This window comes from Leptonychotes weddellii, chromosome 1 (assembly GCF_054177405.1).
Source record: "Leptonychotes weddellii isolate Sample4059 chromosome 1, ASM5417740v2, whole genome shotgun sequence".
In the NCBI taxonomy this organism is placed as follows: Eukaryota; Metazoa; Chordata; class Mammalia; order Carnivora; family Phocidae; genus Leptonychotes; species Leptonychotes weddellii.
The window spans coordinates 64,926,004-64,938,254 of NC_138369.1; the positions used below are offsets into that span (position 1 = coordinate 64,926,004).

The window sequence follows — 12,251 nt, forward strand, 5'->3', positions numbered from 1 at the left end:
CCAAGGCACCAGTGGGAGCCTGTGAGGCAGCCCACTGACAGGATATGGCCCTTCACTGGTGATAGTTCCTGCTACAGCCAGATGAAAGGCAAGAGGCAGAGTTTGATCATTAAAACCATCTGGGCCCGTTATTCCTGGCCCTGAACCCACCCCATTCTAAGGAAATGATTTCTTAAGCTTGTCATTGCTCCTTTTCCACTTTTCTTATGCCTCCATTTCCTGTGTGTAGTGTCTGGTCCCTCTTCTCCCTAGCCTTCATAAGCTTTTTTTGTTTCCTTTTACATTTTGGGGTTAGGGGTGGTTCCAGAAAATAAAAGCACTTCCTCCCCCTCTTCTGGATCTTTAGTCCCTGTGGCTATATTTTCCTTCCTCCCTTGTTGGCTCCTCTGTTTGTAAGATTTGTTTTCACTTCCATCTGGATCTGGGGCAGTGGAATGGGAATCAGAAGACGTAGGCTCGTGATCACCAGCACATAGATAAAGTAACTTTATTCTGCTCAGACTCAGTATTTCATCTGTAAAAATAAAGTTTGGACTAGAGTGTCTCCCTATTTACTTCCTCCTCAGGTTCTGTGTGAGATCAGTTCCCCATCAACAGCTGAAAAAGTAGGTCTTCAGAATTGTCTTACTCCACAGTTAAGTAGATGTTCCTTGTTTTTCTGAGTGAGACATCTGGGTGAACTTCCAGAATAAGCAAGTTCAAATCCTGGAATATGAATAAATTAGGAGTCAGTGGTGATGAGACTAGAGAAGTGGCACCAAGTTTAGTTAGGAAGGACCTTACATTATATGTGAGGTTTAGAACTTTATTCACTGGGTGATGGAGAATCTTGAAAGTATGACCAGAATTGTGTTTTAGGAAGTTCATTTTGATGGTTATATGAAGTATGGTGAAAACAGAGGACAGTGCCACCAGAAAACTATCACCATTTTTCAGGCAAGAAATGAAGAAGATCTAAAGTAAGAAAGTGGAACTTAGTTGGAAAAAATGGGAGGGAACAAATTTGATACATTTGGGGATCTGTTGGCTGATGGGCTGGAGGGGTTCAAGAGGGAGAGGAGACTAGGATAACTCTCAGTGATTCAAATGGATGGATTTGTCATGATGATAGTGGACACCTATGGCTTTTTACTGAGGAAAACATTATACCTTTTCTTCTCAAAACTGTTAACAAGTTACTTTAAGGGAGATAATGTTTTTTCCATAATTTTGGTCCCATGGTCTTAACTGATTGGTCTAGGAGGACACCTCGCCTGTGACAATCATAGAACCCCAACCTACTGGCAGCAGGTAATGGATCCAAAGGAGGGCAACTGATTCGAACCAAATCAACCAGAGTCCTTGTCCGGAATTTTGAACTTGCAACCAAAGCAAGTTTCAGTCTGGCCTTTTTAGTGACAGAAGTTTGCTATGGACTGAATGTTTGTGACCCCCAAAATTCATATGTTGAAGCCTTAATCCTCAATGTGACAGTATTTGGAGGTGGGCCTTTGGAAATTAATTAAGTCATGAGAATGGAGCACTCATTAATGGAATTAGGCCCCTTATAAGAAGTGACATGAGAGAAATGATTTCTCTCAGCCATGTACCTCCCATACAATGAGAAGGTGGGTGTCTACAAGCCAGGAAGCAGATACTCACCAGACACTGTCTTGCTTTTGGACTTCCAGCTTTCAGAACTGTGAGATATTTCTCACAGGTTGTTTATTATTTAAGCCACCCAATCTATGGTATTTTGTTAGAGCAGCTGAAGTAAGACAAGGTTTCAAGATATACGTGATGGAGCTAGCAGGCATATTTTCCACCAAATAGAAGGAGTGGTCTGAAGCAAAAGAAAATGAAGCCCATAGGCAAAGAAAAACAGTGAGTTCTATAATATTTGATAAACCTGGCTCCAGTTATTCATGGGGCCCATTTGCATCCCTGTCCCTCCTACAATTTGATTGTACAACTTTCCTTGGATTTCCTGAGACAATGTTTTCCCTTTGTTGCCTAAGCTAATTAAAGGTGAGTTCAAGTACTTGCCACTAACATGGCAGTCTATTAACTGAGTTGGGGAGGACTAGAGAGAGGCAAGCCTGAGAGAGAGGATAATGATGTCAGTTTTGGACACTTTAGGTTGAATTGCTTTGGATATCCATATGAAGACTTCCAGCCATTATTTTATCATGAAACTGAAGTTCAGAAGATAGATCACATTCTTCAAGTCGTCCAAAATATATTGAAAAATACAAGTCTAAGTATGATGCCCTATAGTATTATCACTAAATACACCCAAGTCATCATCCTCTCAGGATGTAATTGTTTCAGTTGTTATACCTCTATTCAGGTGAGCCAGCATTCAACTTACCATTTTCACACTGGTTCACAATGATATTAGAAAGCATTTTTCTAAGAACGTGGATGAAATCAAGATTGAGTAGTTCTAGGCATTCCCGTGATCGTCTAGCTCAGCAGAACAGCATAGACATAAGGTGGAAATGTGACTAGTCCAACATGACTTGGTCTTGGTGAACATAGCTCCAAGTGCTGGCTGCAAATGAATGCTGCTATTCTCTAAATATTCATAAGTTAACTGTCAGTAATTTATATGTATATATTTTTTGGCTAAATCAACATGTTCATCTAAATCAGTAGAACTAAGAAGTAATAGGTGGGTGTGTTGAATCTTGAATAACTTCTAGTATCTGTCTCTGTTAGCCTTGTCAGCTCTATGCATGGATGCTTTTGGACCTCCCAGCAGGGAGATCCCAGCATTCCATGAACTTAATGGTGCCTATGAACTGTTCTTGTTGTTCTCTTCAACACGGAAGGGTGCTGCTTCAGAAATGCCAGGTTGACCCTCCCTGAGAAAAGTATCTTTTCTTTCATGCCACGCCAGAGGCTATGAGCAGCACAATTGTCCTTTTAAGGCAGAGAAACCTGGGGTGTTGGTTCCAGCACTCACATGCTGTGTGATCTTGGGAGAGTTACTTAAGTGTGCTGAGCCACATTTTTCCTTATCTGGAAAATAGGAACAAAGATCAATTCCTTAGTATATTTGTGAAAATTAAATTAAATAACACATACACTGTACTAAAATAGTTCATGGTGCGTAGTCAACTTTCAATAAAGGGTAATTTTATTACCTTATTTGTTTATTTGTGTTTGCTTATTTGTTTTAGCTGATGACATTGCTTCTTCCTCTTTCCCGTTTATCCATGCTTATCACTGGTCTTGATTCCATTGCCTATCATTGAGTACTCTTTTTTATTTCCTTTTCACATTATTTCTTTCTTCATTTTGGGCATAGCGCATCCTCATGAAAAGCTACAGCATATCGCTCTACTAATACAAGCTGTCTGTATGGATAGTTTGTATAATTGGTGACCTTCTTAGGCAGCCAGTTAAGTAAGGCCCTTGGTCATTTCTGTCCACAGCCCTGGCAAAGTGTCCATTTCCAGGCTGGCTCTCCAATACCTCCAGGACAACCAAAACCACACTGTGGGTAAATTATGTACATACTATTACACATGTTAATAGAAGTAATTTCACACATCTGGTTTATCATCCCTTTATGGGATCCCTATTTCTTTCCAGTTGAGTTGGCAAGAGAACAATGGCTGAGGCAAAACTGCCCTGCAAAGCCGAGGCAGCAGGGCCTTTTTATATAATACACAACATCAAAGCAAAGGCAAAGAAGAGGCTCAAAGATATTGCACCTACCCAAAGAACAAGACAGTTGTGGAGTGACCTCCCAACTAGCTCTTGCATGTATCCCCTTCTCTCCACACCCATTCCCAAGCCCTCAATCACAGCGTCCTCCCTTTCAGCCTATTCTCTCTTCTCTTGCCAGTGGGAGCTTTCTAATTTGTAAATACGACTATGTCTTCTTGCTGCATGGACCATTCAGTTGGGCTGAAACAAGGCCCGTGGTGATCTGGCCATGACATACCTCTTCACGTTTCCCACCACCATGGTTCAGCCATACTAAATATTGGAGTTTTCAGTTTCTTGAGTGTTCCATTATATCTCTCATCCCCCAAGCCTTGCCTTTGCGGTAGGTACTCTCTGATAAGAACCTGCCTCCACTTCCCCAACATTTTTGCCTTTGGCCCTATCTAGATATCACATCTTCTGGGAGTCTTTTTCCGACCCAAGGCTGCACTACCTACCCCTCTAATAAATAAACCGTGAATCATGGCATTTATTACATTACAGAGTGATTGCCTCTTTTTGAAAGTTTATTTTTATTTATGTAATCTCTATACCCAGTGTGGGGCTCAAACTCACAACCCCACAATCAAGGGTCACATGCTCTTCCAACGGAGTCAGTGAGGCACCCCTAGAGCGATTGTCTTTTTACTTGTGTAAAAGCTTGGCAGGGAGCCTGCTTCTCCCTCGCCCTCGGCCTCTCCCCCTGCTTGTGCTCTCTCTGTCTCTCTCTCTTTCAAAGGAATGAATGAAATCTTTGAAAAAAAAAAAAGAAGGGGTGCCTGGTGGCTCAGTAGTTAAGCGTCTGGAGCCTACTAAACTGCAGGGACGATGGAGAAAAGGTCATCTCTGTTTTGTTCACCACCATGTGGTGAATGTTAGGCGTAGTACTCATCAATGAGTAAGGCTCTCAACAATTCAGTGTTGAGTCAGTAAATGAATGAATGAATGATGACATTAGAAGGTGACAAAAAATCAGAACTGAGATACCAATCTCAACTACCCACGAAATGTTTGGGACACACTTGTACTAAGAAAATCATCTGTTGTTTATCTGAAATTCAAAGTTAACTGTGCATTCTACATTTTCTCTGGCACTTTTCCTTGCTACTTAAATACCGCTTTCTGCATGTCTAAGAGATAAATGTACCAAATCCAACAAACCCATCTTAGATTATTTGTTGCCTTAGCAATGTCAATACAGTGAATGATCATGTTACTGGTGATGAATAAATCGCTTCTCTCTCTCTCTTTCTTTAAGCAATGGGGATTATGCAGGTTTCTCGCTTGAATTTCAGCACTTCAAAGCCCTGGTTTAATGTGAACCAATATAACACGCATTCCTTTATATACTCTATTGTGAACACTGTGGTTGGTTAAATTCCTAGGACAGCTGTGAGTCTTAAAATTTCTTAGTCCTAATTCTTTTACACATTCCATTCATAGTCTAATTTGCTAACTCCTTTTTGTACCTCCTGCTTTTAAATTTTACTTTCATTGTTGCACAATCAGTAGTGACTGATATTGAGTAATCGGGGAGTAGTATGATTTTTAAAAAATAATACACTATCTTTCTAATCCTGCTTCACCAATAACTTATCAGAGATCCTTTTTAACATAGAATTTGTTTTCTTTTTTTTTTTTAAGATGTTATTTATTTACTCATGAGAGAGAGAGAGAAGGAGGCAGAGGCAGAGGGAGAAGCAGGCTCCCTGTGGAGCAGGGAGCCTGATGCAGGACTCGATCCCAGGACCCTGGGATCACGACCTGAGCTGAAGGCAGATGCTTAACTGACTGAGCCACCCAGGTGCCCCTAGAATTTATTTTCTTAGTGAACTAATAAGGAAACAAATACTGACAAAGTTAAGTGCACAGTATTATAACAACAAATGATAGCATAACAAGATATTGGTAACAATGAAGGGAGAAATCTTTAGTACACAACTGGTTATACCACTTAATATATTTGTTGAGCATTTGCTGAAAAATGCAAAAATTACTAGGTTACCAGGAATTTTTAGCCCAGATTGCCACAAGGAAAAGAAATATTTAAGTCCAAAATTATTCATTTATTAGGAACATTGTTAAGTATTTACTTCCATTTAAGGTTGTGGCCTAGGAGCAGTTTCAGATGTAAAAATGAGTGCTTTCCAGAACAAACAAACAAACAACCCCCCCCCAAAAAAAACCCCAAACCAGTCTTATTTAGAGATAAGATATAATTTGGCAAGATAAAAAGTAATTGATGCTACATAAAAGACCCTGAAAATGTTCAGTGAGAACTCAGATATAAGAGTTCAACTGGAGGAACCAGGAAAGTCTCTGTTCCTGGTTTTTTCAGCAGTGATGGCATTGGTCCTTCAAGGGTAGGTAAGACTCCAAAATGCATGAGGAAGCACTGCCATGCAGAAGGGTCCCTGTGGGCAAAGGTTCCTTTACCTTCAATTGCTTGGGAATTACATCCTCTAAAGAAAACCTCAGGGGTGCCTGGGTGGCTCAGATGGTTGGGCGTCTGCCTTGGGCTCAGGTCATGATCTCCAGGTCCTGGGATCGAGGCCCATGTCGGGCTCCCGGCTTGGCGGGGAGTCTGCTACTCCCTCTCCCTCTGCCTCTCCCCCTGCTTGTGCTCTCTCTGTCTCTCTGTCTTTCAAAGGAATGAATGAAATCTTTGAAAAAAAAAAAAAGAAGTGGTGCCTGGGTGGCTCAATTGTTAGGCGTCTGCCTTCGGCTCAGGTCATGATCCAGGGTCCTGGGATCGAGCCCCGCATCGGGCTCTCTGCTCAGCGGGAAGCCTGCTTCTCCCTCTCCCACTCCCCCTGCTTGCGTTCCCTCTCTTGCTGTGTCTCTCTCTCTCTGTCAAATAAATAAATAAAATCTTAAAAGAAAAAAAAAAGAAAACCTCAATGTTCCTACAATGGTCTGAGAATTTCCAAGATGGCGTCATAAAATGCTAACAAGGCCTCCAGCTATATTTTAAACACCAACTGAATTGACAGCATGATGAGAGATATGTTGAGAGAACGAGGGGTGGGGAGTTACCTGTGTATGTGATAGTCACAGATAACTCCCCACCCCACGTATTTGAAGACAATGCTTGCAAATAACCTCCCTGTGACTGGATGTTGTAGACAGTCTCTTAAAGCCTTTTCCCCAAGTATAAATATGACTAGCCCCTCAGTTGACAGACATGAATGCTTTTTAAAGAGCTGGATGACTTTTCCCAGTTCAGGGCCCCAAGGGCTAGCAGCTGCCATTAGGATGCCTTAGGAGGAAATTTCTATGGGTGTGCATGAAGGAACAACTCCAGGAGAGATTGTGGGGATTTTTGTCTCCTGCATCTTGGTTCTGATTCATTTTCTAGGCTCACGTAGCGCTCAGTGGCTGGGCCAAAGGGTGTGGAAAGCAATTGCAAGGTTAAACCCTAAGCCTTCCTCTGGGCCTTTCCTCTGTATCACAGGATGCTCTCCCCACAAGCTCTCCCCCACATTTTGTTCTGACTTCATTGCAAGAGGAATGTGAATGTGAATGGCAGGTGAGGCCAACCATGGAAATAGGAACTACAAATTCACTAACCCTGACCTGCATTTCCAAAATCCAGAAAGTTCTACAAACTGGGTGTTTGTAACTCATTTGGCAGCAAAATGTGACCTCACCTGAACTCATTTGAAAGCAAAATCTTACCTAGACTGACAGGAGGCTATTTACAGTCTTTGGCCAGCTAGCATAAATATTCACGTGTTTTACTTCAGAAATGTTAATGTATTTTAGCACAGAGTGCTGTCCCAGAGTCTGCTGCAAGTGTAAATAATATACAGTACTTACATGGTATTACTTTTGTAAAATTCCAAGATAATTCTGAATTCTGACATCTGGCCCCAGGGTGTTGGATAAGGCCTTGTCGTCCTACAGCACAAAATGTACTGTTGACCCTCCACAGGGTAAAGAGCTGAGCTCCTTGTACACAGGATGGACCTTCATTCAGTCATTACCTCCAAATTCTTACCATTTTAGCATATGAAATTAACATTTTTCTACCTCAGTTCGTTTCAATATGTGATCTTGGAACACTGGAAATTTGCAAGCTGTCTTATGGAGTCTGTACCTTTATTGTTAGACATTAAAAATTTACTTGTACTTTATTATAACACAGGGTATTGCTGATAGCTCATTAGAACCAAGGCAATTTCTTCTCCCCACTAGTCAATTTCCCCCTCTCTCTTTCTTTGTGTGGGATGTGGGAGCAAGTGGGGAAAGTAGGAACAGCACCAGCTTCGTGGCTATATGATCAGTGTAGTCACACAAGCCCTGTACCCAGAAATTCAGGATTCTCCAAAGATAAGGAATTGACTCATGTGATTATGGAGGCTGGTAAATCCCAAGATCTGGTGGGTGAGTCAGGAAGCTGCAGACCTGGGGAAGCTGATGGCTTAGTTTCAGTCAGAGTCCACATGCCTGAGAACCAGGAGGGCCATTTGTGTACGTTCCAGTCCAAAAGCTAGCAGGCTCAAGACCCAAAAACAGCTGATGTTTTAGTATGAGTCTGAAAGCAGGAAAAATTCTTACTTGGAAGGGGGTCAGCCTTTTTGTTTTATTCAACTGACTGGAGGAGTTCCATCCATATTAGAGAAGGCAGTCGACTTGACTCAGTCTACTGATTTAAATATTAATTTCAGCCAAAAACACCCTCGCAGAAACTCACAGAATAATGTTTGACCAAATATCTGGGCACCCCATGGGCCAGTAAAGTTGATATATAAAATTAACTATCCTACAAGGGGACCACATGCTTGGAGTTCAATAGTCTGTGGTCACCATCTAGAAATATTTGATAATTTTATTTTTTTTAAGATTTTATTTTTAAGTAATCTCTGCATCCAACATGGGTCTCGAATTTATAATCCCGAGATCAAGAGCCATATGCTCTACTGACTGAGCCAGCCAGACACCCCAATAGTCTTATCTTTTTTTTTTTAAGATTTTATTTATTTGAGAGAGAGAGAGAGTGATCACGAGCAGGGGGGAAGGGTAGAGGGTGAAGCAGACTGCCTGCTGAGCAGGAGCCCGATGTGGGACTCGATCCCATGACCCTGGGATCATGACCTGAGCCGAAGGCTGACGTTTAACTGACTGAGCCACCCAGGCGCCCAATAGTCTTATCTTTTATTTGTATTTTCTAATTGAAGCCCAAAGGGACATTGGAGCATGTGCTAGGTTTTGGAACCTCAACTCACCCAAAGTCCCACCTCCCACTCACCTCCCTGTCTCCTGTTTTTGTCTGCCTGTTCCTGTACCCCTGCCCAGGGACCACTGCAGCCCTCCGCTCCTGGCACAGGACCTGGGCACAAGTGTGGGAAGGATCAAGGTCAGGCACTGACCAAGTTGCAGGGCAGGGCCCCAGGCATCTGGAGGGTTTGCACTGGCACTGTAAGTATCCCTATATCCGAGATAATGTGACATTAAAGAGCTAAAACAAACAGACAAAAATGCCTACCCAGATCAAGAAAAAGACCTTAGAAGAAAGGAAAGAACTGTTTTCTTGATTTTTTGAACAAAGAACCCGAATTTTCATTTCGCACGGGACCCTGCACATTCTGTAGCAGGCACTGGGTAGGAAGAATACCCAATGGAGTCTCTAGCATCTTCTATCACCCGTATGCAAGCACAGCTACAGCCACACACACACAGAACTGTTTCATTGTTGTTGTTGTTCCTATTTTTCATGGTATGGATGCAGAAGAAGAGAAAGTTCAAGAATCAGTCAGTTCCACAGATACTTTACCCTTGGTTCCTAACTGACTTTTGCCTTTCCCTCACTTCGCACCTGCAGACTGCATATAGTCCTGCTGATGTTTGCCAGCATCTCTCAACACCATGCTTACTCATTTCCCCGCCTGCTGACCTCGTCCAGGAGCAGCCCTCCCATTCTCCTGCTCCTCCTCCTCCATCTTCCATCACCATCACCACCACCACGATCACTACAGGAAGAGTTACTATGCTTAAAATGTACCAGACAATGTATTAGGTGCTTAATATATTATTTAATGTATTTGTCACAGCCACCCAGCAAAGTACTTGAAGTGACCCCCATTCTGCAGACGAGAAAACACTCCCAGGAAGTGATAAGGCTAGACGCATCACCTGGTGTGCTCTTTCCACTGAAGGACCCCAGTATACCACCTGAACAGCCTCCTAATTTAAACGGCTCATCTTGTCATCTTCAAAAGCGAGTCCAAATTTTTTTTGTCGAGCACGTAGGGCCACCACTGTTAATTAACACATGGTGTCTACTTTCTAATTTTACCTTTGGTTAGTCCCGCACTAGTCAGGTTTCTTTCAGTTGCAGGTGACAAGACTACAACAAAGCAGAAGCACGCAAGGAACTGATTGGCTCCTGTAACTGGAAAGTCCAAGGTGGGAGGAGTTTTGCTTCAGGCACAGTTGGCTCCAAGGATTCAAGCTGCCCTCAGGACCGCCTTTCTTCTCCTCAAGGCTCCTTATCCTCCCAAGCTGACTTATCTGAGGCAGCCTTCTTGTCTGCAACAGCAGTTATGCCCATGGCAAAGCTGTCTTCGTAGCTAGCATTCACAGAGAAGAGAAATAATCCCTTCTCCTCCTGTGCCTGTATTAATCTCCCCAAAGGACTCTGATTGGCTCTGCTTAGGTCACGTGCCTACTCCGGAGCTGTTCCGGGTTCTAGGACAGGGGCATAGAGTGCCCTGATTGGACCGACAGAGTCCCAAATCCATTCCCATCAGGTGGAAGGCGGGGCCATGTGATTGCCAACAACAACAACAACAAAATCAGAATCACAAATAATGGAAGAGCAATTCCTGAAAGCAAAGGAAGTCAAACAAAGAAAACAAAGACAAAAATATGTCCATTACACTTCCTACGTGAACAATCAACTCTGACTGAACAAGGCATGCATTTCCCTGCCTCTAGGCTACTGTTCATTCAGCCTGTCCTCCCTCCCCACCTTCAAACTGCAGAATAGTCCCTACTTACTAATGTTTGCCCTTAATTCAGGGCCTGGATTAAGCTCCCTCTTCTAAAAAGCTGTATTAGGGTGCCCGGCTGGCTCATTCAGAAGACGGTGAAACTCTTGATCTCAGGGTTGTAAAGTCAAGCCCCACATCGGGTGTAAAGGTTACTTAAAAATAAAATCTTTGGGGCACCTGGGTGGCTCAGTCTGTTCAGGGGTGGGCTCTGTGCTCAGAGGGGAGTCTTCTCTCTCTGCCCCTCCCCCTGCTCATGTGCTCACTCTCTCTGTTTCAAATAAATAAATAAAATCTTAAAAAAATAAATAAAATCTTTAAAAAATAAATAAACTTTAAAAAAACCCAAAAACTTAAAAAACATAAATGTGGTGTGAGCCAGTTGAAGATAGGGAAAGTTCCAGCTCAGATTAATTTTGACTGTTAGTGTATTAGTTACTATGCAGCTTCAGCTATAATAACAAAGACCCAAACATAGAAGTGTCTCAAATAAAATAGTTACTTTTCCTTCATGTTAACTATTCAAATGTGAGGGGTTAATATGGCACATCCAATCTGTCATAGCCTTAACTTCTATATTTTTATGCTGCCATCCTTGGCATAAAGCTTCCCTTTGGCAGTCTAAGATGGCTAGTCTGGGTTCTGTGCCAGTTTGCAACCCTCTCAGGAACTTTCTGGCTATAATCTGAAGCCGGCCCCCATATGTGCAGGGCAGGGAGAGAGATCGAAGAAAGAGGCCGGCCACTCAAGGTGGTGGGTGGCAGGTTTAATGAGTAAAGTGAACTTATATACAAGGCTTGTAGTGGGCAGCAGCAAGATGAATGGATCCCCTCACCTTCCCACCATATCTTAAAAGTTCATAAAGAGACCTTAACTGGGTTCAGCCACATGTACTGCCCAGGTGTTCTCATCATATCACTATCTCAAGGCTGTGTCCTTGGAGCAGCCTCTGGGAGTGGGAAAGACAAATGGAACCCACATTCTAAGAACAGGGGAGGGGCTGAGCCTCAGCGCCTGGGTCCAGCTCATGGATCAGCCAGCAATCATGTCTTTTTACTGATCTTCCCCAATATTCTGCCATTATACTTGTATCATAGTCAATGGGAAGAAAAAAAAGGTCTGAGGAGTGAGCATACTCATGCCTTTTAAAGGCATAACTCAGAGGTGCCTGGGTGCTGCAGTCGGCTTAAGTGCCCAACTCTTGGTTTCAGCTCAGGTCAAGATCTCAGGGTTGTGAGATGGAGCCCCGGCTCTGTGCTCAGCAGGGAGTCTGCTTGAGTTTCTCTCTTCCTCTCCCTCTGCCCTTCCCCCACCCCCTCAAACCAATCAATCAATAAATCTTTAAAAAAAAAAAGGCATAATTCAGAAAAAAAAAAAACCCATTCACTTCTGCTAACATTCTATTGGCCAAAGCTTAGTCACATGACCTTATCTAGCTGCTGGTTCTTGGTCAGTCTGCCATTTGCTTAACTAAAATTGAAGGGGTCCTATTACTAAAGGAAGGAAAGAATATGTAATGATATAACCAGCAGTAAGTAAAATAGGAAATAAAGGTGGGATGGA

General features: G+C 42.7%; 1 long non-coding RNA gene across 1 annotated transcript in view; it reads right to left on the reverse strand.

Moving 5' to 3' along the window:
• Positions 1 to 470: 470 nt before the first annotated feature.
• The window catches only part of LOC145717114 (uncharacterized), a 15,390-nt gene continuing 3,609 nt past the window's right edge, over positions 471 to 12,251 (reverse strand). Inside the window, exons 2-4 of the long non-coding RNA XR_014140147.1 lie at positions 2,351 to 3,003; positions 1,642 to 1,822; positions 471 to 705 (exon numbers count right to left, since the gene is read on the reverse strand). This is a non-coding gene — a long non-coding RNA (uncharacterized LOC145717114). The remainder of the gene's footprint in view (positions 706 to 1,641; positions 1,823 to 2,350; positions 3,004 to 12,251) is intronic.